The following is a 27,745-nucleotide window of genomic DNA, read 5'->3' as shown; positions in this document are numbered from 1 at the left end:
CTAGTATTTTTATACGAATTTTCAAAAAAAACTTTTTGCGCAGGTTAATTACGGTCAAAGTTAGCCATTTTTATTATTTAATCCACAGTTACTTTTGTGTACATAAAATTCTCCTGTGCTAGTTACATACTCCTCCGAAACGGCTTGATCGATTTTTATGAAATTTTACACATATATCCTGTATGACTAAGAATAGGTTTTAACCTATTTTTCATACCCATAAGTTATAAGGGGGGTTGCCCCCCTGAGATTTTTTTTATTTTTTTTAAACAAAATTGTCTATTTTATTTTGTATTATGTAGTATTAAAAAATACATACAACCCTTAATTTTCACTCTTTTATCCCCCACCACTATTTTTTAATAGCCATCTATATATTCACATCTATAAATTCTCCTGTCGCTGTGTTAGTTGTCTTACTTCTCCGAGACTGCTTGACCGATTTTTATGAAATTGTATAATGTATATTCAGTAGGTCTCAGAATCGGTCGTAATCGATTTTTCATATCCCTGAGTGATAAGGGGGATCCCCCTTAACGTTTTGTAATGATTGATAGGGGTATGTATATACATAACGTACTCTAAAGGACTACGAGTACATGTATGTATGTATCGGTTTTAGAACGTCTTTCGACGTTGTCCGATGCCTAACTTCCACGTCCTTCTATCATCCCATTGGCCATCTCTAAGATCCCTTGTACTCATTGCTTTGGTTACCCCTTCTTTCCATGTCTTTTTGGGTCTTCCTCGTTTTTTGCGGTTTGGTGGTACCCACTGCATGATCTTTTTGGGCAATCTTGTGTCTTCTATTCTCCTTTAGTTTTCTTGCCATATACTGTAGGTCGTCTTTATCATTAGCTATGATGACTTGGTCATCAGCAAATTGTAAGGTATATAAACAAACCTCTCCGAGGTCTATACCCATACCGTGGCATTTACGTTTCCACTGGTTTAGTGCTTTTGCAACATATATCTTGAACAAAGTTGGTGAAATACAGCAGCCCTGGCGCAGACCCTTGTTAACTATGAACTTTTTAGATAGTGTGTTGCCAATTTTTACTTGTGATGTAGAATTTTCATATAGATTTTTTAAGGCTTTGACTAGAGTAGCTGATGTTAGTTTCTTGTAGTGATTTCCACAATTTAGTACACTACGAGTACATGCAAATTAAAAAAATTATGATCAAAATCCATCAACAACCTCCGGAGATATTAATCGCAGCATAAAAATGCTCATTAATCAAATTTAATCATTATAATTTTCTGAATAATAACATTGCAAAAAAAGCTCTTTGAGATAAACAAATTGAATAAAATTTAAACTATCTGAGTCTTTTTAAACTATGGTCTCAAAAATTTTTGTGCATTATACGGACTGTTTTACTCAACGTTTCATACAATTTGAAAGTCTTAAGGTCATTTTCGCAAAAGTTATAGCAAATTTTTTATTTTCGAAATTTTAGTTTTATTTTGAAATTTCCGAAGCAACAAATAATCGGACCAAAATTCAAAAACTGCCATTTTAAACCTTTGCTCATCTACTAAAAGATGGATACTATAAATAAGATATTTAATTACCATATTTTTACCTGTGGCGATTTAAATGAAAAAAACTGCCATTTTTGACACTTATTTGTTAATAACTAAAATTCTCGTCTGAACTGTGACGGGCATTTTTGTATTTATAATGTATTAGGTATATAGTACCCAAAAAACCCATTTGCAACCTGGCTGCTCAAGTGTCCCGAACATGGTATATTTTTGCCTTATTTCCCTGGTGTAATATGCAGTAGCCTAGGTGCTAAATTAAAAAACATACGTCGTCCGTGTTTAAAATGCTAACTTGCCTATATCCTATAACTAACAAAGATTTAGCTCTAAAAGTGCCTCGAGCATGATTACACTCATCGAATTTTGCAATAAAATTTGGAAAAAAAACACATAACTAAAAATTGTGTAGCGAATTGATTTTCTTAAGCATTTGTTTTCCTTCAGATTTTCCGAATCGAATCTAAGCAGAGATAGACCGTCAGATAGTAATCTCTCCAATCTGATGATGGGGCGGAAATGTCACCCTAATAACCAGCAAATTGTTCAATATTGTCGAGGCTGAGGGGTGAATATTCTCACCCTTAAATATTTCATTGTCGAGCCTCTTCTAACGCTTGATTCATTATTTTGAGATTATATCTGGCGGCCGTTCCGGACGGTTTAGTCTCTAACTTAATTGCAGTCGTTTGATGAAACATTCACGCCTTTTATTTACATATATATTAATGAAATTCTTTTGGATAAGTCCCTTTAAGAGAAGTCAGGTCGGTCGAGAGCAATGATAGAGGTATTAGTGCAGTTTGATTTCACAAGGGGTCCCATCAAGTGGTGTTTAAGTTTGATCATCCTTTAAGTTAAAGGCTGATTTAGCTTTGGATAATTTACAAATTATTTCCATACATTCCCAGAATAATTTTTTTTTAAATTTTTTTACCTTTGAGGTGAAACCAATACGCATTTTTTGCTTTTCTAAAAATAGATATTAAGCGCCTTTTTCACTCCAATCGAATCTGTATTCGTTAGCAGCAGTTTAGCATTAGCTGTATTAGGTAAGTGTAAATTATATGTCACAACATATACTCCTGAGCTAATAAAAGCCATACAACCATCAAAATATGACAGAGCGACAGGTCTTGATGAAATTCCAACTGAAATATACAAGCTCATAAATGATAGCAATGTTTTAAAGGCTATAACTTTGTTTTTCAATACCATTTACACCAGCGGGCAACTACCTAATGGTTGGTCCCATTCATTGTTCATAGCTTTACCTAAGAAGACAAGAGAAAAAACCTGTGCTGATTATAGAATCATCAGTTTGTTATAAACCATTTACTGAAAATTTTTCTGAAGGTACCTAATACATGGTCGTGTCTACAATAAATGCGAAGAATACCTAAGTGACACACAGTTTGATTTCCGTAACGAGTTTGGAACGAGAGAGGCATTGTTTGGAATGAACATACTTGCTCAAAGATGTTGAGATATATCTGTAGACATATACTGTTGTTTTATTGACTTCCAAAAGGCATTTGATCGTGTTAAGCACTCTATATTGATCAAAGTTCTAAAAGACATTGGCTTGGACGGCAGAGATATTCAAATAATTGCAAATTTATATTGGAATCAAAGATCATCAGTTTTAGTAGATGGTGTGGAATCACAGGCTCTTAATATTAAAAGAGGAGTACGGCAGGGATGCCTCTTGTCACCCCTGCTTTTCAACGTTTACTCCGAAAGAATTTTTAGAAATGCACTTTCTTAAAAACTAGAAGGAATAATTATAAACGGTGAAGTCATGTACTCCAAGCTTCTAGTCAAGAAGATCTTCAAACACTAATGATAGTGTCGTTGAGAGTATCTATATATGTAAATAATACCAAACTTGAGCAAGTTGATAAAATTGTTTACCTTGGACAGCAATTAAATTGTAACGCAGAAAGTCACGGTGAAATTAGATCTAGAATAGAGCAGGCCAGAGCCGCTTTTAGGTGTTATGAGGTGTTATGAGTCCAAGGTGTTATGAGTAACAGAGACCTAAAATTGGCATTGAGGATCCGCCTGCTTCGCTGCTACGTGTTCTCGGTCTTACTTTATGGTGTCGAGTCTTGGACTGTGAATAAAATCGATCTAAATCGCCTTGAGGCTTTCGAAATGTGGTGCTATAGAAGAATTTAAAAAGTTTCAAGGAAAAGCAATTTGGACAAAATGAAGGCACACTATACTATTCTGGAAGTGTAGAAGATGACGTATATCATAGGAATGGAGTTGGCATATTTATAACATCTAAATTCAAGAAATATGTAAAAAATTTTGTACTTGTAAACGACAGACTAGCGATACTCCAATTAAATGGTAAACCATTTAATGTCAATGTTATCCAGATATATGCCCCTACTTCAGAAAAGAAATATGACAATGATGTTGAATCATTCTATAGTCAATTAAAACAGACACTTAACAATCTAAAAAGGAACGAAATCACATATATTATTGGATATTTAACGCGAAAATTGGTCAAGAACGAAGATCTGACCTGGTAGGTGAATATGGACTAGGGGAGAACAATGAAAGAGGCGGTAGATTATACCAGTTTTGTCAAGAACATGACATGATAATCGCAAATGTATGTATACACCGTTCTTAGGCGTCAACGCCCTTCGGTAGGGATCTATGGAGGAGTATCACCAAGCCGCAAGCCCTTATCTCTTGCCGTACCGCTCCTCCATAGGCCGATCCGACGCCAGTTTATCCAGACCAAGCCGTAGACTCTATTGAGTTTTATACTACGGCGTTGGCCTTTTATAAATTTCATGACCTAGCTGAGGCTCGAACCAGCGACCGCAAATCGCAAATCCACTAAACTTGTCGATCGACTGAGCTCCAGCTAACTGGACCGTCAAGACCGACATAATCGACAAATACATGGTTCAAATTACACAAAAGAAGATTATATACATGGAAGGGACCAGGAGATAACTCACTTCATATAATTAGAAATCAGATAGATTATATTCTAGTAAACAAGAGATTTAAGAATGGTGTCAAGAGATCAACGACATATCCTGGTGCAGATATCGGTTCAGACCATAACCCTCTAATAGCTGACATCCAAGTGAAGCTCAAAAAAGTCGAAGAAAGCCCCAAAACACCAAAATTACATATATCAGCATCCAACAAAACGCTAATAGAAAATGACTTGAATAATCAGCTAAAGAATTCAACAAATGAAAACAATACAGAAATATGGAACACGTTTAAAGATCTTACCTGGAAAGTAATGGAAAAATATACAACAACGATGCAGAGGCACAAAAAACAACAATGGATGACTGATGAAATCCTGGAATTGATGGAGCAGAGAAGAAAACTGAAAGATAACAAAACAGAATACAAAGAAAAACAGAAACTAATTAAACAAAAAATAAAGGTAGCTAAAGAAAAATGGATGGAGGATAAATGCAAGGAATTAGAAAAGTTGAATGAAAAACATGATACGTTTAATATGTTTAAAAAAGTTAGAGAAGTAGCTGGTCTTTATTATAAGAAAACTCCACATACTATAACCGATTCGTCGGGAAAAATGATAATAGACGAACACGAAATTCGAACTACCTGGTATAATTATATAAATGAACTGTATAATGATGATAGACCCGAAGAACTGGACACTTTAGATGAAGGTGAAGGACCAGAAATACTAAAATCAGAAATACAACATGCTATAAAATTGGCAAAAAACAAGAAAGCCGTGGGTCCCGACAACATACCTACAGAAATGTTAAAGCTCATAAATGAGGAAAACATTGGAATACTAGTCAAACTTTTCAATGATGTTTATTCGACTGGTGATATCCCTGAAGATTGGTTAAAGTCCGAATTCATAACCCTACCAAAAAAACAACGTCCGAAAAACTGTAGCGAATATAGAATGATAAGCCTTATGAGCCACACCTTGAGAATCTTTTTACGTATCATCCACAATAGAATCAGAGATAAATGTGAAGAAGACCAGGATGAAACACAATTTGGCTTCAGAAATGGACTGGGAACCCGGGACGCACTCTTTGCACTAAATGTGTTATTGCAGAAATGCCGAGATCAAAGGAAAGACGTCTTTGCTGTATTTATTGACTATGAGAAGGCCTTTGATCGAGTACAACATCACAAATTAATTAAAATATTAAAGGATAAAGGAGTTGATAGTCAAGATGTGCGAATCATAGAAAAATTATACTGGCGTCAAACAGCGACAGCCTGCATAAATGGAAAATCAACAGAAATATGCAAAATACAAAGAGGTGTCAGACAGGGTTGTATACTGTCCCCACTGTTGTTCAATTTGTATTCAGATAAAATATTTAAGGAAGCGCTGCATAATTTGGAATGGGGTGTGAAGGTTAATGGAATTCTGATAAATACAATCAGATATGCAGACGATACAGTTATTTTAAGTGATGATATGAATGGATTACAACACCTTTTAAATGCCATTGACACAGTGGAAAGAGAGTTTGGCCTAAATATAAACTGTTCAAAAACAAAATACATGGTATTTAGCCGTTTGGCCCATCAAGATTCACGTTTATATGTTGATGGTCATATAATTCAAAGAGTACCCAGTTTTAAATATCTTGGTTGCCATATTACTGAACAACTAGATCCAGATAAAGAGATAAAATGTAGAATCGAGATAGCCCGCACGACATTTTTAAAAATGAGGTCATTCTTCTGTAATGATACCTTGCAACTTCAACTTCGAAAGAGCATGATTAAATGCTACATTTGGTCAGTTCTCTTGTATGGTGTCGAAGCATGGACATTAAAAATATCCACCATTAACCGTTTGGAGGCCTTTGAAATGTGGCTGCACAGACGTATTCTGAAAATACCATGGACGGCTATGCTGACGAATGTGGCAGTCCTTAAGAGAGCAAATGCTACCCGCGAGCTGCTTGATAACATCAAATATAGAAAGATGGTCTATTTTGGACACGTAGTAAGGGGAGACCGGTATAATATTCTTCAACTTATTATGATGGGTAAAATCGAAGGACGCAGAGGAATTGGTAGAAAGCAGGCCTCTTGGTTGAAGAATATCCGGGAGTGGACAGGAATAAAGAAAGCAGAACACCTACTTAGAATAGCTCGAGACAGAGACAGTTTGGCCATGTTAATCGCCAACGTCAAGGGGACTTGATAGGGCACGTTAAGAAGAATACTGATGGTAACCAACGTTCTGAAAGGACATGTTACATGAAGAAGAAGCAGAAGAACATATACTTTGAGGAAATCTTTCTCTGAACAAGTCAGGAGTTTCACTAAACACTAATAAAACAAAATGTACGAATATCTCTAAGAAGGAAAAGCAATTTGGACGAATCAGTGTGAACGGTCAGCAAATAGAAATAGTAAAAACACACAGCTACCTTAGTACGAACGTCCATGAAAATTGGGACCATTCCATAGAAAACAAATGTAGGATAGAGAAAGAGAAAGCAAGATCTGCATTTCAAAAAATGTCTAAGTTATTCAAATGTCATGATTTACCAATATCCATAAAAATCAGGTTACTACGATGTTATATCTTTCCTGTACTGTTGTACGGAGTTGAGTTATGGACTCTCACAGACGCCACCTACAAAAAATTTGAGGCTTCTGAAATGTGGCTTTATTGTCGAATCCTGAAGATATCTGATACCGATCACGTTACTAATCAGGGTGTTTTATTAAAAATGCAGAAAGCAAAAACCAGTTAACCACAATAAAATCAGCCAAAATCGAATACCTCAGTCATACATGAGGAACAGCGAAAGATATGGACTAGTGCAACTAATCTTGCAAGGAAAGGTAAAAAGAAAACTAGTACCAGGAGGCGAAGGATTTCCTGGCTCAAAAATCTACGTACCTATGCGGTACAACACAACATATTTTTTTAGAGCAGCAGTTTGTAAAGTACAGATTGCCATGATGCAGTGCCGGATCTACGGGGAGAGAAAATGGGGAAATTCCCTCCCCCCTGACTCCTTACACCCCTAACACGGTCCCAAATTAAAGAAAAAAAAATTGTTGAAACATAAAAAATATGGTAGCTGATATGAAACTTAGACAACATACAGACAAATTCAACCCAGTAAACACGCTAGTTAGGAAAACTAAGGAAACTTAATGCATATACCAAAAATGAATAACCATTTTCAATTTCGTTGCAAAACGAAAATACAGCTCACCATATTCTAGTCCAATCAGGGAGTTCAGCAAGCACATCTACCGGTTTCGAAACTTATTAGTCTCTCATCAGGAGGCACATATGCTCTCTCTGACTTAACCAAAACAAACCCACGCGTGCAGTTCACAAATCCTATACTATTTCAGTCATGGGGACGACTGAATTCGAGTAGGTTTTGTATGCAGAATATTAGTTACATACCCTATGCTATTTCGGTCCAGAAATTAACTGTATCGGTGTAGGATTTGTAAGCGAAATATTTGATTATTATTAAGCAAATGTCTATACTGTTTCAGTCATGTAAGTAAAACTTATCAAATATTTACTAAGTGGATTTATTATTATATCATAAAATTTAGATATGTTTTGAAAATTAAAATCAATAATATTATATATTTGGATAATATTAAAAATTAAAAACAGATGAATAATTACTAATATAGGAATATATACAGTCCCTGTAAGTTGGAACCATATGGAAAACTTTTTATTATTGATTTTACGAAAAAAAGATACATATTCTTCATAAAAAGTTCTTCATGGTCTAAAACCGAAGAAGCACTCATCTGATATTAAGTTTTATTAATAGTATGTGATAGATGTCAAAAAATATGAATTTTTGTCAAAAGTAAAGTATTTTTATATATTTCACAAGATTGAAAATTGTTATTATGAAAATTTATTTGGACTTAAAAATAATGTTCTACTATGCAACTACATTCTTCTAATTGAAAAAAAAAAATTGAAAATTTCTCAAATTATCTCAAATTAATTTTCTCGATATTATTAGTTTTGCGAAAAAAAAAAGGTATTCTTTATAAAAAGTTTTGCATGGTCTAGAAACTAAGATACAACCTTTATTTATCAAATTTTATCAATTGTATACAAGGTTGGTTAAAAAATATAAATTTTGTTCAAGAGTAAAATACCTTTATAGTTCACAATATTTCAATTAAAAAGATGTAATTGTATACTCATACATGTTTTTGAATTTTGAACAACTTTTTATAATAAAATTTTTCAATATTGTGCAAAATAAAGGTACTTTACTCTTTAGCGAAATTCATAATATTTTTTGACATACCCCGTATAAAATTGATAAAATATGAAATATTATTATTGAATCTTATTTGGTAGAACGTGCAAAGCTTTTTATAAAGAATAACTTTTTTTGGTAAAATTAATAATTTCGGAGTTAAAAATAAAGTGATGTTAGGTATCTTCAATTTTTTTTTTCAATTAGAAGAACATAATTGTGCATTAAAACATAATTTTTAATTCCAAACAACTTTCGATAATAACAATTTTCAATATTGTGGAATATAAAGGTGCTTTATTCTTGAGAGAAAATCACATTTTTTTACATACCTCGTATACTTTTAATAAAATTTGATATATGATGATTGTATCTTAGGTTTTCGACCATGCAAAACTTTTTATAAAGAACAACTTTTTTCGTTAAAGTAATAATAAAAAAGTTTTCCATAAGGTTTAAACTTAGTGGGACATATTGTATAAGAATTAAAAAATATCTAACATGGGTATTTACTAATATTAGATACTTACTAAATTATTGAACAGAGCTTAGTCGGTGTTTTTTTGCACTGGACTCGTTTTTTTCTATGCTTAAATTAATGTTGTAAGGTTTCTTCTTTTTCTTTTTTTTCCAGAGTGGTTGGTCTTCCAGACTGTATGCGATTCTGACCTTTTAATCCCCTATCCTTTCTTCGAACTATAACGGTAGGTTGTACTCGAATTTTTCGGTTCCTGGCAAATCGAGTTGTGTGGGAAAACATAGATACTATTTGTGACGGAGTTTTCATTTTTTCCAATGTTGTCACAAATTTTTTCAGCACTGTGGTATTCGCGGGACATTGATATTTTTTAATATATCTGAAAGTCTTATAAATTCGGCGTGCATTCAATCATTTTTTTTTCAATTAGAAGAATCTAGTTGCATATTAGAAAATTATTTTTAAGTCCAAACAAATTTTTGTAATAACAATTTTCAATCTTGTGAAATATATGAAGGTACTTTACTCTTGAGACAGATTCATATTTTTTGACACCCTTGTATACTATTGATAAAACTCGATATCAGATGATTGCGGTTTTAGACCATGCAGAACTTTTTATGAAGAATATCTTTTTCTTTTTTCGTAAAATCAATAATAAAAAAGTTTTCCATATTATGGTTCCAACTTACAGGGACATACTGTATATATTCGTGTATTAGTAATTATTTATTTGTTTTTAATTTTTAATATTATCCAAATATATATTATTCATTTTAATTGTTAAAACATATCTAAATTTTATGATATAATAATAAATCCACTTAGTAAATATTTGATTAGTTTTATTTACATGACTGAAACAGTATAGTCATTTGCTCAATAATAATCAAAAATTTCGCTTACAAATCCTACACCGATACAGTTAATTTCTGGACCGAAATAGCATAGGATATGTAACTAATATCCTGCATACAAAACCTACTCGAATACAGTCGCCCCCATGACTGAAATAGTATAGGTTTTGTAAATTCGCGTCCCGGATTGCAACGAACGAAATGTCATAGATGCCCTAGCGGCAACTGCTAGCAAAAGACTAAGTTTTCACTCTAATGGCATATAAAACAATCTCCCACCAGACTGAAAACAATGGGAACTTTCTCTGGTTACACCTCCGAGGATTCTACAATTTGCAAGCCATACGGATGCTGAGACTAAGGAAGGTGAGACAAATTTACAATTTATAATGAGCAGATGGGACGTGAATTATATTTACCGCGCTGAGCAGATGGGACGTGAATTATAAATTGTAAAATTCCCTCATCTTCCTTAGTCTCAGCATCCGTATGGCTTGCAAATTGTAGAAGCCTCGGAGGTGTAATCAGAGAAGGTTCCCATTGTTTTCAGTCTGGTAGGATGTAGAGTAACAATATGTTGTTTTACATGCCATTAGATTGAAAAATTATTCTTTTACTGCATATACTTTATTATTTATGTCTTATTGTGTAGTTTGGGTTTATTTTTTAGGTCTTTTGCTTGGTGTTTCATTGGAAGTTTACCCCCCAACCAAGGTAAATTTCCCCTCCCAAGGCAAATGTCTAGATCTGCCACTGCAGGATGATCGCCAACATCCGAAACGGATAAGTAATACAAGAAGAAAATATGTTACAAAAATAAATAAAACCACACTATAAATCAAAATTGCAAAATTTAAATTAAATATACTCTTGTGTTTCAATGCTTTGAACTCATTATTAAACTACATAAGTTCAAAGCTTTGAAAAAAACAGTAACAACATACTCGGGATAAAATTAAATCTTGACAACAGTTATTTATTATCATTATCCAATTACGCACCTGTTAGTCCCTTTTTAAACGCCATCTAGTAATCTAACCCCCATCCTTAAACAAAAGAGACACATTGAAACAAACGAGGATCCTAACAAAGCCTACTCGACACAAATAAAGCCTCTTTTTGTGACAGTTTACACGCATTGGCGACGAGGCAAAAATCGTGAACAGTTGCTCCAAAACGGCAATATGTGAAGATGGAGAGCATTATACACCACTCAAATCCATCTTTATTATACGGGGTCATGAATATCGAGTGTTAAAATTAAAATACACGACCCTTAAGCCGAGCTACAATGGGCTAAGGACCGTCGAGGAGGCGCAGCTGTGTTTGAAAACGCTATGGGGATCCTCAGGATCGGATCTATGATCGTAGGAGTACTTAATAACAATAATTTTAAATTTCTATAATTTAATTCATATATGAATAACCAAGGACTCTTTAATTTAACGTAATAGATCAAGTATTAAGAAGAAATATTATAACAAATATTAAGGGGAAAGGCGCAAAATGTCGCCTGTTAAAATTTTCAATGTGTTTTAAATGTATTCATTTTTTTCTAATCCTGAGAAAACCAACAAGTATTTTTAAAACATTTAAATGCAGAATGAAAGATTAAGTTATTACCGAGGGCCGAAAGTCCAAATAAAAAATTTCTTTTGAATGAAATGTTTGCAAATAAAAATCACACTAAATTTTCTCTTTTATTTTCACCCCTGTAACTTAATTAAAATAAAAAATATAGTTTTCAGGGATTTTCGGCCCTCAGTAATAATGTACATAATCTTTCATTCTGCGTTTCAATTTTTCAAAAATATTTATTAGTTTTCTCAGGATTCGAAAAGAATACCTACATTTAAAACACATTGAACATTTTGACAGGCTACATTTTGCGCATATGCCCTTAATAACCAATTAAAACTAATAAAAACATCGCACTAAAACAAATTACGTAATACGTTTATTTATAAGGGATTTAGCCACAATTATTAGTGTAATGAAAATGACATTTTTAATTAACTAATGTTTTGACGTTTCGATTTCTACTCCAGACATCGTTCTCAAAAAAGAAAAAGAAAATTATTCTGAAAAATTCTGGGAAGATTTATTAAATTTATTTATTTCTAAAAGCTAAGGTAAAGTTTTCATCCTAATAGCAACATATAATATTGAAAAATATTAAAAATATTACTAAAAGATTTTTAAATGAAAACTTTTTGGTCCATTTCCCTGGTAACACCTCCATGGCTTCTAAAATTTGCAAGCCAGATGGATGCTGAAGCGAAGAAGACAAGAGGGAATTCAAAAACTTACAATTCACGACCCTGTCGGTTCAGCTGGTAAATTTTAACAGAAAATGGACCTAGTTACTCAAAGGAGTAAAGACCAATATAAAAATAAAATAAAAATTCCATTTTTATTCAGTTGCAATGCGAAGGCAAAACAATCTTATTTTTCACTTAGAACAGGGAGCGCAGACCAGCACTCTGAATCGAAGATTTTCGACTCATGCTGGCCACTCACTTACGGATATCGAAGAGGCTATGGCATGCAGGCCAGAACTGAAGGCCGTTATTTGAGTAGTTAAGTTAATGAACTGCAGTTGAGACGCCACACACATGCAGTTTTGTGATCGAGCGTGCCAACGCCTTTACGAAAACTGCATGTATGTGGTGATTTTGGCTTCAATTAACCGCCGGTCAGTCGCTCGGCCTCTTCGATATCCGTAAGTGAGTGGCCATCATTATTGCAACAACATAGTCTAGAATTGATTCTTCGGAATCGGAGGAAGATTTGATATTGCTGGTAGCTTTAGCAGACGAGGAGGATCAAAGGTAAAATATCTAAATATATATTAAAATTAAAGATTGTCTTGTTATGTACTCACTAGGCAACTGGAAATATTATACCAAATATCTGTTTTCATATAATGTGCAAGTTTTAATATCTATTTATATTTTTGATAGAAAAAGAAAAATTTGGACTCATGAGATAAATTTGGAAAGACATCAAAAAGGACAATTTCATACGTTAGTAATGCCACAACTTCGAAATGACGAAAAACGTTTTTATAAATACTTCAGAATGAAAATTGCTTATTTTGATGAAATTGTAAACTTAATAAGGGAAGATATTTCTAAGCTTGATATCAATTTTTGGTGAATCTATTTCAGCGGAAGAAAGACTAGCCATTACTTTGAGGTAAATCATCACTCATTGTATTTTTATTTTACTATTTTTTTTATATATCAACATTACAAAGGAGTATAAACTCGTAAAAAGGTGCCTGCTGAAGTCGGAAATGATTGTTCGCAATCTGCACTGCTGGTACCTGGATTATCTTCATGGGAAATGGTTCCTTGGTGCGGCGAAATAAGTGGAGTTTCACAGAAGTTCGAATCAGAGGTGTAACTATTGGAAGTTGATGGTTGAGCACTCTGGTATAGTTCAATTATCTGCTGCTGCTGCTGCTCTTCATAATGCATTAACTCTTGCTTGGCAATTACTTCAGCAATTTGTAATTTTGTTTCGGCCTGACGTTTTCCAGAAAATTGTTTTATCAAGCCTGCATATGATAGAAACAATAAATCTGTGGAGTCTTTTTCTGTTTTTTTTTCTGCTTTCAAAATAACTAATAATAGAGTCAACTGAACTTGGTTTCGTATTTTGTACATTTCTGACTTTTCGTTTTTTTGGTTCTGGTTCTACAATCGGGGTGGTTACATCAGCGCAAGTAGCAGACTCTTTATTTTTTGTAGGTAAGGGTACCTCAGATATATCACCAATTTCACTCTCTTCATTACGCGAAACATCTACACCATCATCTTTCTCAGTTGCAGACTCTACATTAGTCGCAACTTCCGGCACATTTGAAGAGGTTTTAGCAAAAAGCAAGAAAGGTTGGAAAATTTTTATACTTTCAGCCCATTGCCATGTTTTATTTTATGCACCTTGCCCAGTTCTTGTTTTGATTACTCTTAAGTATCGCACATAAGAATCATGTAAACTTCTCCACCTTCTCTTTAGTTCCTCACCTAAAAAATATACTGTTTTAGGTTTTTAGCAACAGGCGACAGCTTCAGTCCAATAGGGCACAGTTATCGTGTTGGATTTTCAACAGTCTCTACAATTATAAATGAAGTATGTGAAGCTATACGTAAAAGATTACAGCCTATTTATCTTCCCGAACCGACAACAGAAATATGGTAAAAATCAGCTGAAGATTTTCTAAACATGTGGCAATATCCTAACTGCATCGGCAGTTTGGACGGAAAACATGTAACTATAAAATGCCCTGGAAAAACCGGGTCAAACCATTTTTGTTATTTGAAAAAATTCTCAATTGTACTGATGGCCATCGTTGATGCTAATTACAAATTTATATGCATTGCTGTAGGAGGCTACGGAAAAAAGAGCGACGGAGGCATATTTGAAAATTCAAACATGGGCCAGAGATTTGAAGCAGGTTTAATGAACCTTGTCCACATGTTTTGATTGGAGATGAGGCCTTTGCTTTGAAATCTTTTTTAATGAGACCTTTCCCTACAAGCAATCTAGAAGTGACAGACGAAAGAAAATTATAATACTCGTTTATATCGAGCTAGACGTGTGGTGGAAAATGCATTTGGCATTTTAACTCAAAAATGGCGAGTATTTTTTAGGCCAATTGAGACAAAAGTTGAAACGACAATTTCAATCGTTGAAACTTGTTGCATTTTGCATAATTTTTTACGCACTAAAGTAAACCAACAAGGACGAGAGTTTTCAGAAACTGAAGAAAATTCAGGTAGAGCTTTTATCAATATAGAAAGAGACCCAAGGCGTGCAACCAATTTAGCATTTTCAACTAGAGAAAAGTTTGTTAACTATTTTAATATTTGAAATGTGAATAAAAACTCTAAATTAAAATAATTAAAGTGAATGTATAAAAATTATTATTTAATATAATAATTAAAGTGAATAAAAACTTACAACTAAAATACTTACGGCATTCTTTCATCTCTTGACCAATTTCATCCCATATTTTTTATCCTTCTTTCTAATATTTTTATAGTCATAGTGTATAGTGTGACAAATCATAAAGTATTGGATATTTTTTAACTAATTCTATTAATTTTTCTGTTGGAACCATTGTAAAATCGCAACGACGATGACAGAAAACGCAACCAACTGCGATAACAAAATATAACGCAGTACTAACGTTGTCGCTGCGAGTAATCATCGCACCTATGTGTTGGTTCTCGTTAACCGCCGGCGCCGTGGCCATTCGTCTCGCGAAAATTTCGCATTGCGATGTTGTCGTCGACGCAACGATTAAATCGCAGCAGTCTGTTCATTCCTTTAATCCCCGCATTGCAACTGACGTGTATGGAGTAGGTGACTAGCGTCATCTGACAACTGAAAGGTAAGGTAAAGTTTTTTAAAAGATTTTTAAATAAAAACCTTTTAGTAATATTTTTAATATTTTTCAATATTAATAATGTTGCTATTAGGATGAAAACTTTACCTTACCTTTCAGTTGCCAGATGACGCTAGTCACCTACTCCATACACGTCAGTTGCAATGCGGGGATAAACTTTTATGGTTTGGTCACTTCGAACAGAGAGCAGCAGGCCTACGCCTCTCCGATGATAACTCCAATAAGAGTCAAAAATCGTCGGTTCAGAGTGCTAGTCTGCGCTCCCTGTTCTAAGTGAAAAATAAGATTGTTTTGCCTTCGCATTGCAACTGAATAAAAATGAAATTTTTATTTTATTTTTATTTATTTCTTTTCAAATAATAAAATTTTGGTCTCCATCCAATGGACTATAGTAATGTGTCGTTGAAAACATTGTTTGAAAATTATGTTATTGCCCTAGGGGGTAAATTCTGCCTGTTATTTTGTGTTAATGTGTTTGTATAATCTAGCAAGTATAACATCACAACAACGTTCAAAACAAATAACACTCTGAGGTCCATCCTGTCCAAAACCAAACCCAACAACACATAAGAAAGATCCAAAAACTGCATCTACAATATACGTGAATGCAACAATTTCTAAGTGGGTGAAACTGTAAGACCACTAAGTGCCAGGGTAAACGAGCATAAAACATACATCAATAATAGTGACTTCGAGAAATCCCAGATATGTAAAAATGCCTGGGATAAAGAAGTAAAATAGAAAGATGCATCAATAATCATGAAAGAAACAGACATGAAAAAGTGAATAGTCAAAGATGAAGCCCTCATCCTATTTAACGAAGAAAAATGTGTAACAAACCCATCAGCAGAATGTAGTAGGTTTTGGTTGTCAATACTAAAAGAAGAAGTCAAAAACAAGAACAACCCAACAATAGCGGAATAAAGGAAGTTGAAGAGCAAACCATCGAAAATCCCTTACAAAATACATAATATGTATATGTAACACACAACACAACCATGAACAAAATTTAAAAAGTTACTTTTTTCAACAATCACACCTATGATACATTATTTTTATTGCATCGTCTCTTTTCCAAGGTTGGCGATCCAAATGGCAACTGTAGCTTTGGAAACTGCTGCACGAAAAATTTCTACGGATGAGCGGTCAAGCCATCTTCTCAGGTCCCTCAGCCACGAGTTCTGGGAGTCAATTCTCGAGAACGATCGTTCGCTGAACGTATACGTTCGTGACGTAATGAGCGAACGTTTCTAAAAAATGCAATTCTGGAGGAATGAATCTTGAACGATTCGTTCGAAATCATTGCTCAAAGTGATCGTTCGACAACGAGTGGTCTTCATCATACGTTCGATAATAGTAACGGCGTTCTTCTCAACCCAACTCTGTTTTTTGTTGTAAATAAGATTTTGGGAAAATGAATGTGGAAGATTTGATATTAGAAAATATGATGAGTGTTGTGAGGGAAGCTGAAATTTTAGTGGAAGACGGCCGCGAAAGACATTTTTATGATATATTTAGGTTAGATTCCTGGTAATTTTACATTCTTTCAAAAATTGATTGGTACAGTAAATAAGTTATTTTTAGATATATGTAGTAATTATAAGATAATAAATGTAAATACACGTTATCCAGGCGCTACACATGATGAACTTATTTGGAATCAATACTACTACCAAAATGTGGCACGAAATCTTTTTTTAATATCAAGGTCCTTTTACCTATTAGGTCAGAATTTATTTATAATATACCACAAGGTGTGGCCTAAAAATTGAACCTGAATTACGCCCGATCTTTTCACCTCCGGAAAAAAAGTTGTGAATGATGAGTGTTGTGAGGGAAGCTGAAATTTTAGTGGAAGACGGCCGCGAAAGACATTTTTATGATAGATTTACGTTAGATTCCTGGTAATTTTACATTCTTTCAAAAATTGATTGGTACAGTAAATAAGTTATTTTTAGATATATGTAGTAATTATAAGATAATAAATGTAAATACACGTTATCCAGGCGCTACACATGATGACCTTATTTGGAATCAATACAACTACCAAAATGTGCCACGAAATCTTTTTTTAATATCAAGGTCCTTTTACCTATTAGGTCAGAATTTATTTATAATATACCACAAGGTGTGGCCTAAAAATTGAACCTGAATTAGGCCCGGTCTTTTCACCTCCGAATAAAAGTTATTCGGAGGTTTATTTGACAGATTTACATGTAATCTGCCGGATAAACTTCCTAATAAATATTTATTCGGAGGTAAAAAGACCGGGCCTTAATAGAATAAGATTTAATTAGTACTGTTATACCTATTATTATGAATTATTTTCACAATTAAAGAAATAAATTGAAAATTTACTGACTTTTACTAATTATTAAACTGATATCATTTTCCATTTTCATAATGTAATATATTTCTATATTGGTGAATGAATGTGACAAATCAGGTTTTAAATAAACACCGAAACAGTTTTATCACATGGAACACAAACTTTTCAATAATATTTACCACGATGCCAAATCTATAGATCTGTTAAAATGATCGAATACGTTCATCGGAGCGAGTAGTTAAAAATATACTCGAGAATTAACATTGCAGGAACTATACGTTCAATTTCATTCCTTCGTGAGCGTGTACGCTCAGGGAACGATCATTCCCGAGAATTGACTCCCTGACGTCTTCCTACTGATCTTTCGCCTGTACTTTACCTTTCAATATGATTTGGAGTAGTTCGTATCTTCCCCTCTCAACACGTGGCCTATTGAATTTTTCTTAAACGTCACACTTTACATGTGACTTTTATAACGTTACAATTTTTTCTTATATTTTTTTATAATTTATTGTTACTCTGGACTAATTAGCAAAATATAAGGAAAAGTTATCTACCAGAAATTTTATTACTGGAATTAAATCTTATGATTCTGTGTATTAATCATATAGGTATGTGCTACTTTTCTTATAAACAAAATGGCGCCTGAAAATCGTGTTTTTCAATTTTTTCTCTATAACTCCAAAGATTTTAACTTTACACCAAAAACACCCAAATAAAAATTCACTTTTTTAATTAAATTCTGCATAGAGACATGATTTTCCCGATTTACTCCGACGAAAATTTTCCTCGGAAAATGCGGGGTTTTCCAACAAAATATTTAATTTTCTACTAAAATTTTAGGTAAGTAATTATTTATGAATAATTAAATAACTTGGTGATATAAAAGCTCCTTTGATATAGATTATATTTCCAGAAGTCGATGGAAATTGAATGAAGAGTTTAGAAACAATTAAATTGATAATTAAAAATTTACGGTCGGTATAATAACCACAATAATTATGATGCCACTCCCTGTGGGAGTTTTTTGTCAGTTCTTCTATCAGGCGCTGCCCCCTGCGAATGGGGGATGTTTTCTTGGTGTTTGTAGCGCCAATACTCGGAGGGTAGCAGGGATACCTGTAGTGGAGCAAAAACTGACACCTGGCAGTAGGTATAAAATGCAAACCCATTAATATGTTGAATAATGATTTATGTTTAGGATCGCTGCCTGGGGATTGACAGGGCACGTCTGGAGTTGACGCTGGACGTGACAGCATGCGAGACGTCGGTGGCAGGGCGTTGAGGAGGCGGGCCCCTATCACACAAACAGCTACAGCCCAATAACAACAACCACCAGAATGAGCCAAACAACAAGAGCTCCACTCGCTGAAGTTGCTGCGCTGGAACATCAGCCAGTGCTCATTCAAGCGGGACGACCGAGACAGCGTATGAAATGGACTGTGTCCATGAACGAAAACATCCTGCGCTTTTACTATAAGGTGACAAACCTCGGTGAAGAAGCAATCGGCTACCGACAACAACTGTATGCCGAATTTTGCACGGAGTACCCAAATATTCAAGTATCTGAACAACGAGTAGCAGACCAATACCGGGTAATCATCAGAAATAATCTTATCCCTGAGACTAGACGCGATGCCATCAAAAGCGAAGTCGAAAGGGAAATTAATAACCAAGAGCTAGTTGTGGATCAAGTCCATAACGAAACACATGAGCAGATTCCCGAGCCTGCCATACAAGAAACTCGACCTGAGAACACACATGAGAACAACAACGAGTTGCACGATAGTCTGTTAAACGAAATGGCACGAGTCGTACAAGAGTTTAGTGGAACAAGCCCACTTAGCAAACCACCGCTACCAAGAATAAACTCTTGTAAGAAACTAGGTGCGCTGTTACAAATTATGAACACTGAAGTCCTACCCAATTATGTCGTAGAAACTCAAACATTGGAGTATTTGCATATGATGATCTACTGTGCAGCAACATCTATTGCTAATTTAATGGGCATTAAGATCAGAATACGACGGGATACTAACAACGGAAGGACTGGTGACAGAATTGCACCTTGGGAAAAACGGCTGCAAAGAAAGATTGAATCGTTGCGAAGGGATATTGGTCAAATAACGGAATATATTCGAGGAACAACGAGTAGAAAATTAATTAGAAGAGCTGAAGAAATAATGAGAAATACTCCGAGACCCTCACAGCATGATCCAGAAAACAACATAGCTGAACATTGCCTGGACACATTAAAACAAAAATTCTCTGTTTATTCAGACCGTCTAAGGAGATACAAAGTCAGTAACAACCGAAAATGCGACAACATACTCTTTAGCATTCATAGAAGGCGTTTCATAGGAAACTTAACTCCACTGTAGAAAATGAAAATAAAGTATACCCAAGTCAAGAAGAAATTCATGAGTTTTGGGGAAACCAACTTTCAACGCCAGCTACTCATAACAACAATGCTGGGTGAATTGAAGACACGACGAAGAACTGTCAACATTACAATAATATTCCTTACGAACCTTTCACCACTGAAGAAGTCTCGAATACTATCAAAGAGCTTCACAACTGGAAATCTCCTGTCCCGGACGGAGTCCAAAACTTCTGAGTGTTCATGAGCGATTGTCAATTTTAATTAATTATGTTATTTCTAATCCGCAGGAAATACCATCATTCCTTACTAAAGGGACCACTTATTTAATACCGAAGGATCAAAATAACACCCAAGATCCAGCCAAGTACCGCCCGATTACTTGTCTACCAACATTGTACAAATTGGTCACATCCTGTGTAGCTCAGCGTATCTACCAACACTGTGCTCTAAACAATATCATAGAGCCTCAACAGAAAGGATGCGCTAAGGGTTCCATGGGCTGTAAGGAACAGCTTATTATGGACTCAGTCATTTCTAACCAGGCATATATCAAAAAACGAAATCTCTTTACTGCTTTCATTGACTACAAGAAAGCGTTTGATTCAGTGCCGCATGCATGGATTATCGATATATTGAAAATATATAAAGTCGATGAGAATATAGTGAGCTTTTTAAAGCATATAATGACTGAATGGAAGACAAAAATTCACCTTCAAATACCTGGTGAAAACAATATCGAAACTGAAGATATCCCAATTAACCGGGGGCTTTTCCAGGATGACTCCTTGAGTCCACTTTGGTTCTGCCTAGCAATGAACCCACTATCTCAGCTACTGAATTCCACTGACTCAGGCTTTAGCATCAAAAATAACAATACTGTTTGTAGCGAAGCTTAATCGTTTGTTGTATATTAGTCCTGTCGCCAGCGGGGGTACAACGGCCTCCTTAATTCAGATGAACTTACCCAAGTTTTTTTTATGTATTTTGACCCGTAGAACACGAATTTTTTGGGTAACAGTTGATCCGGATGTCGATAAGTTTGTTATAAACAAAGACCTTGAGGAATTACATAACAGAGATGTTTCGCAAAACAAAACATTTTTTTGTATTTTTTTGGGCGATTCTCAGCAAAAAAGTTACAAGTTTTTTCGTCGGATTCATAGTTTTAGAGATAAACGCGGTTGAACTTTCCAAAAAATCGAAAAAGTACAATTTTTGAACCCGAATAACTTTTGATTAAAAAACAAAATAGCAATTCTGCTTACTGCATTTCAAAGTTCAAGTCAAATTCTATCGGTTTTGATTATTTACATTGCTAAAAATTAAGTTTTTATTTGTTAAACAAAGCCATAAACACATAGTATTTCCCATGCACAATGCATGCGTTTTAATGTACGTAATCTACGTAGAAATTGTCTGTATGCGCTTCTATTCGTTCGATTTCAAATAAAAAATGCATTGAAAACATCATTCAGTCACTATGTGTTTATAGCTTTATTTAACAATAAAAAAATTAATTTTTAGCAATGAAAGTAATCAAAACCCATAGAAATTGACTTGAACTTTCAAATGCGGTAAGCAGAATTGCTATTTTATTTTTCAATCAAAAGTTATTCGGGTTCAAAAAATGCAATTTTTCGATTTTTTGAAAGTTCAACCGCGTTTATGTCGAAAACTATGCATCCTACGAAAAAACTTGTAAAAACATTTTTTGCTTAGAATGACCCAAAAAATACAAAACAATATTTTGTTTTGCGAAAAATCGCTGTTATGTGATTCCTCAAGTTCTTTGTTTATAACAATAATATCGACATCCGGATCGACTGTTACCCAAAAAATTCGTGTTCTACTGGTCAAAATACATAAAAAAACTTGGGTAAGGTCATCTGAATTAAGGAGGCCGTTGTACCCCCACTGGTGACAGGGCTATATGGATGATTTAAAATTAATGGCTTCAACTCGAAAACACTTAGATCAGATGCTAAAAACTGTAGAAACCTTGTCTAATGATATTAGTATGCACTTCGGTCTAGACAAGTGCCGTATCTTAAATATAGTCAGAGGACAGGTTCAGCCCGGTGGTTTCGATATGCAAAATGTCCAGAACATCGAGGCCATGGGTGAAAATGATATGTATAAATATCTCGGTGTAAAGCAAGCGCGGAAAATTGACCATAAACAAATGAAAACCGAACTAACTTCTGAATTTGTACGAAGGGTAAGACAGCTTAATCGGTCATATCTCAATAGTAAAAATTTATTTAAGGCATTAAATACGCGCCTTTTCCGCGCTTAGCTACTCATCTGGTATTATCAAATGGTCAAAAACCAATATAGAAACTCTTCAGCGGAAAGCAAGAACACTTCTTACAAAGGCACACAACCATCATCCTCGCAGTGTAGTAGAGAGAACAACATTACCGTGGTATCTAGGAGGAAGAGGACTCATAGACATAGGTGAGCAATTGGATAAATAAGTGGCTAACTTAAGAACTTATTTTCAGGCACAGGCTGAATCATCTACTTTACATCGTGCAATCTTCTCAGTAGATGACTCAACGCCGCTTAAACTAAGGGAACAAGAAATGCGCATAAACCACCTATCTAAGGACGAAAAAATGTGCATCTGGATGGGTAAACCATTGTATGGACGGCATCTCAATGAGGCAACCAAGAATATGTCGACAGTAGAACGTCAAACTATTGGTTGGTATCAGGAAAGATGTTTCCCGAGACAGAAGACAGAAGGTTTCCTACTTGCCATTCAGGATCAGGTTATTCCAACTAGAAATTACATGAAGTACATTGTAAAAGATCCTTAGGTCCAAAACGACAAATGCCGATATGGATGTTAAGCTCAAGAATCCATCCAACATCTTACCGGGGGCTGCCAGGCGTTTGTCGGAACTGATTATAAAGAACGCCACGACTCAGTAGGAAAGATTCTCCACCAAGAACTAGCTAACAAACTTGGACTTCTCCAAACCGACCATCTTCCTTATTATCAATACATCCCTGATAGAATGCTTGAAAGCGACAACTACAAGCTATACTGGGATCTCACTGTGCTTACAGACCAAACAGTGGCACACAATAGATCGGATCTCATACTAGTTACAATAGAACGAAAAGAGAATGGAAAGTACCCAGACAATACCTATTATTCTTTCTACTACTGGAGTCATTCCAAAAAACCTCATAGAAAACATAAAAAAGCTGGGTCTAAATGAACATCTTTACAAGACTATGCAGAATGCTGTGCTACTCTCGACCTCCAGATGCGTGCGAAAATTTTTGGGAGATACTCCGGCGTTCCAAGTCACCTAGGACTCGATAACACGGAAAGAGTCCCACCAGAGCTCAATCCTTTTGATACCCTAGGTATCTGGGATGAGTGAATTTTCCCCTTAGAGGGAGTGCGGGCCGTATGGCTAAATCTGGATGATGCATAAGAATAACTATTATTTTTGTATAAAAAAGCACTATACCTATCTAATGTACTTTACAGAATTTGAAATTGGACTATTTAAGCAGCCTCAGGAATATTTTAAAATTATAAATAATTTTTTGGCTTATAAACAAATAAAATAACTCGGGAAATATTAAATTAAATTAAATTATGAAAACGGTATTGAAAAGAACGCGGCAGGACGCTTCTTTTAAAAGAAAAACGTTTAATTGCGATGAGTGGTTCCTAAGATACAACCGGTCAAAGTTGACCGGTATGTACGCGAAGATATAAATAATAGGATGGTAATTTTTGAACCATCCCCTTTTCATTTCGGTCCTCTTTCTCCACACAAATTTTCATATCTTTAAAAGACTCATAACATATATTACAATAATAAAAACTATCGGTATTACGAGTGAAAAATACCAAAAATACCGAAATTTCAATCAAAAATCAGGTTGGAGAAAATGGGATCTCAAAGTTCAAAATCGGTGTACGTTAAAAAAATGCATTTTCTCGGCTTTCCATGGAGAAATTTTCTTCATTTCTCTCTTGCCAAGTAACTTAAGTAGGCGAGTAACTCGAGCGGACTTTGCATACCTATATTATTAATAAACTGCTCGTCAAAAGTTAGGGATATAGAAAATTCTGCTGAAAATTTATAGTGGATTTTTTCGTGAACAAATTAACGGATTCCGCTAATTTCTTTTTTATTATTTTAGACTTTTCTTTAGTATTTACACAGTTATGCAAAGGTTTACTCAAACTTTTTTTTGTACTTATACCGGGTGGAAGAAAAGAAATGTTTTTCTTATGTTAAGTTTGAGACGCCCTGTAGGGAGGACGCGGTACAAATGGGAGTATATATCGAAATCGTATTAATTACGTCTTATGTTTTGTGAACATTTTGTTTTTTGAATGTTCCTGATATCTTTAGAAATAAAAAAAAATAACGGTTTTGTAATTTAACATGTGTTTTAACCGAAACAAAAGTTTGAGACACCTTGTAGGGAGAAAAAGGCACAAAGGTGAATATACCTCGATATTTTGTTGTAGTCTCATATTTTGTGAATATTTTATTTTTTTAATTTCTCTGATATCTTTAATAACAAAGAAACTAGACGATATTACTCTTTAATATGTGTTTTAACTGACGACATGCGTCACATCACACATGTGAAACATAGAAAAACATATTAAAGAGTAATACCGTCTAGTTTCTTTGTTATTAAAGATATCAGAGAAATTAAAAAAATAAAATATTCAAAAAATATGAGACTACAACATCATATCGGGGTATGTGTACCTTTGTGCCTTTTTCTCGCTACAAGGTGTCTTAAACTTTTGTTTCGGATAAAACACATGTTAAATTACAAAACCGTCTATTTTTTTTTGTTTCTAAAGATATCAAGGACATTCAAACAACAGCATGTTCGCAAAACATAAGACTACTATATTATTCTGATGTATACTCACATTTGTACCTCGTTCTCCCTACAGGGTGTCTCAAACTTAACCCAAGAAAAACATATTTTTTTCTTCCTCCCGGTATAAGTACAAAAAATAAGTTTGAGTAAATCTTTGCACAACTGTGTAAATACTAAAGAAAAGGCTAAAATAAAAAAATAATAGCGGAATCCGTCTGTTCGCGAAAAAATCAACTATGAAAATCAGCAGAATTTTCTATATCCCTAACTTCTGACGAGCAGTTTATATAGAATCATAACATTCGATTCCAATAATAAAATTGCTGGTAAATAACTTTTCCCAAAAATGGCCTATTCTCCGATAATCTGTCCAGACTATATTTACGGAACAACTATTTTTAAGTTCAGTACGGTTCTGTTCCTGTTGAATATTTACTACCCTGGCAAAGTGGATAGATAGCAGAGGGACTGATAGGGGGCTCTAATTTCGAGGTAATTTCGTTTGGGAGATGTCAGGTGCATTTTCATGACTTTAATTGTGTCGATAGCAGGGATTTTAACAAGTTGTGTAGTGGATTTTCCTAAGCGGCAATTTAGTAAGCGTTGAAAAATATTTTACCTTTTCATTTTAATTAGACTTTAAACTTTCAAACTCCTCTAAAAGCAAAATAGTGATCGTTACGTAGAACAATGTCGTCAGAAATAAATACTACCAACATGATGTCGATAAATAAAAAAAAAATAGCTATTTGTATAACAAGGGAGGAAAGTGCTAGTTTTCCTCCAGAGAATGAAGTTTACTGCCCGACGCGTAGCGGAGGGCAGTAATCATTCAAGGGAGGAAAAGGCACTTTACTCCCATGTTATACATATGGTTTTTCCACCTTCCTCAAATAAAAAGTCATTTTTTCATTTGTACTTAAGAGGAAACAGTAGCGATCAACAGGTAGCGAAAACGCGTTCCAAGATTGCGGCTGTAATTTTAAATATTTTTTCGAGATATTTGGCATACGTATTCGTAATATAATAAAGAATGGTGGTACAGAGCCCAATTTGAAAAATATATTAATATGTGGAAATTACTCTGTAATTAAATACAATATTAAAAAAACGAGCCTGTACCGCCATTAAGAAGAACAAAAAAATACACTTTCTTCAAATAAACTTTTTTATCCGATGCCTAGATTTTTTGTCATTTTGGAACTACTAATGAAATAAAAAATTTTAGTAGTTCCAAAATGACACAAAATCTAGACATCGGATAAAAAAGTTTATTTGAAGAAAGTGTATTTTTTTGTTCTTCTTAATGGCGGTACAGGCTCGTTCTTTTAATATTGTATTTAATTAAAGAGTAATTTCCACATATAAATATATTTTTCAAATTGGCTCTGTACCGCCATTCTTTATTATATTACGAATACGTGTGCCAAATATCTCGAAAAAATATTCAAAATTACAGCCGCAATCTTGGAACGCGTTTTTGCTACCTGTTGATCGCTACTACTGTATCACCTTAATTTATTTATGTAACTAACCAACAAAATTTATTAAAACTAAAACTAACAAGTAGGTACAATATAACTGTCAAATATAAGTCAAATTATTAATGTAAACATTGTTAAATCAAAATAACAATTTACTATTTTTTACCATTCTGCAAAATAGGTTTTTTAAACGTTAAAATGTATAGATACTTACGTAATAGAAAATAGATATTGTTTGTACAGGGCGTAAATAAGTTATATTTCATGAATGAAATACCAGGACGTCACTTTTACTTTTCCTCCCTGGGGAGGAAAAATATTTTCCTCCCTAGGGAGGAAAAGTACAACTTTGCTCCCTACAATCAGGTCCGGAAACGTATACTTTCGGTAGAGGTAGGTGGAAAAATATTTTTCTGTACATCACTGCTATTACAAGTAAAAATATCTGTAGATTTTCCAAAACAATTATTATAAATGCGCTGTTTTTATCTGTCTTTGTTGCATGCAATGTTGCCAGATTTACCATTTTTCTCATATCATTCGTAACTTTGATTTTTAATTACAAAACTCTTACATTGTTTGTTTTCAAGTCTGAGAATTTTTAAGGCTAGCCAATATGGATCGATTCTGTTCTGTTCCTATTGTACCGGGTGTCCCAATAAGAATGGCTCTCGGCCATATCTCAGGAACCGTTTATAGTACAGCTTTGAGAAAAAAATATTTATAACATAAGTTGCCTCAGAAAAAGCCTGGAAATTATTTTCATAATTGTGGGTCCACCGCTAGAGGGCGTAATTGAATATCAAAAATTAAAAAATCTAAATTTTGCAAAATTTAGCTAATGAAAGGGCACTGGAAATCCAATCATCGTATTCTTCATAAAATTCTGCGCGTATTTGATTTCACAAGTTTAAGTCTACCTTTGCAAATAAGAGGTGGGGGTGAGTGGGAACCTTCTTATGAAAAAATGGCAGTAAGTCAGGTTCTGCTAAATCGAATTTTGCATACTTAGTCTTGTTGAAAACAGCTCTTTTTCGTCAATGTAAGTGTCTTATTTTCGAAATAGCCTAATAAGTAATATGCAAGCTAGGAGACGTTATTTAA

The sequence above is a fragment of the Diabrotica virgifera genome, chromosome 8 (genome assembly GCF_917563875.1).
Source record: "Diabrotica virgifera virgifera chromosome 8, PGI_DIABVI_V3a".
Classification (NCBI taxonomy): Eukaryota; Metazoa; Arthropoda; class Insecta; order Coleoptera; family Chrysomelidae; genus Diabrotica; species Diabrotica virgifera.
This window is presented reverse-complemented; position numbering follows the sequence as displayed.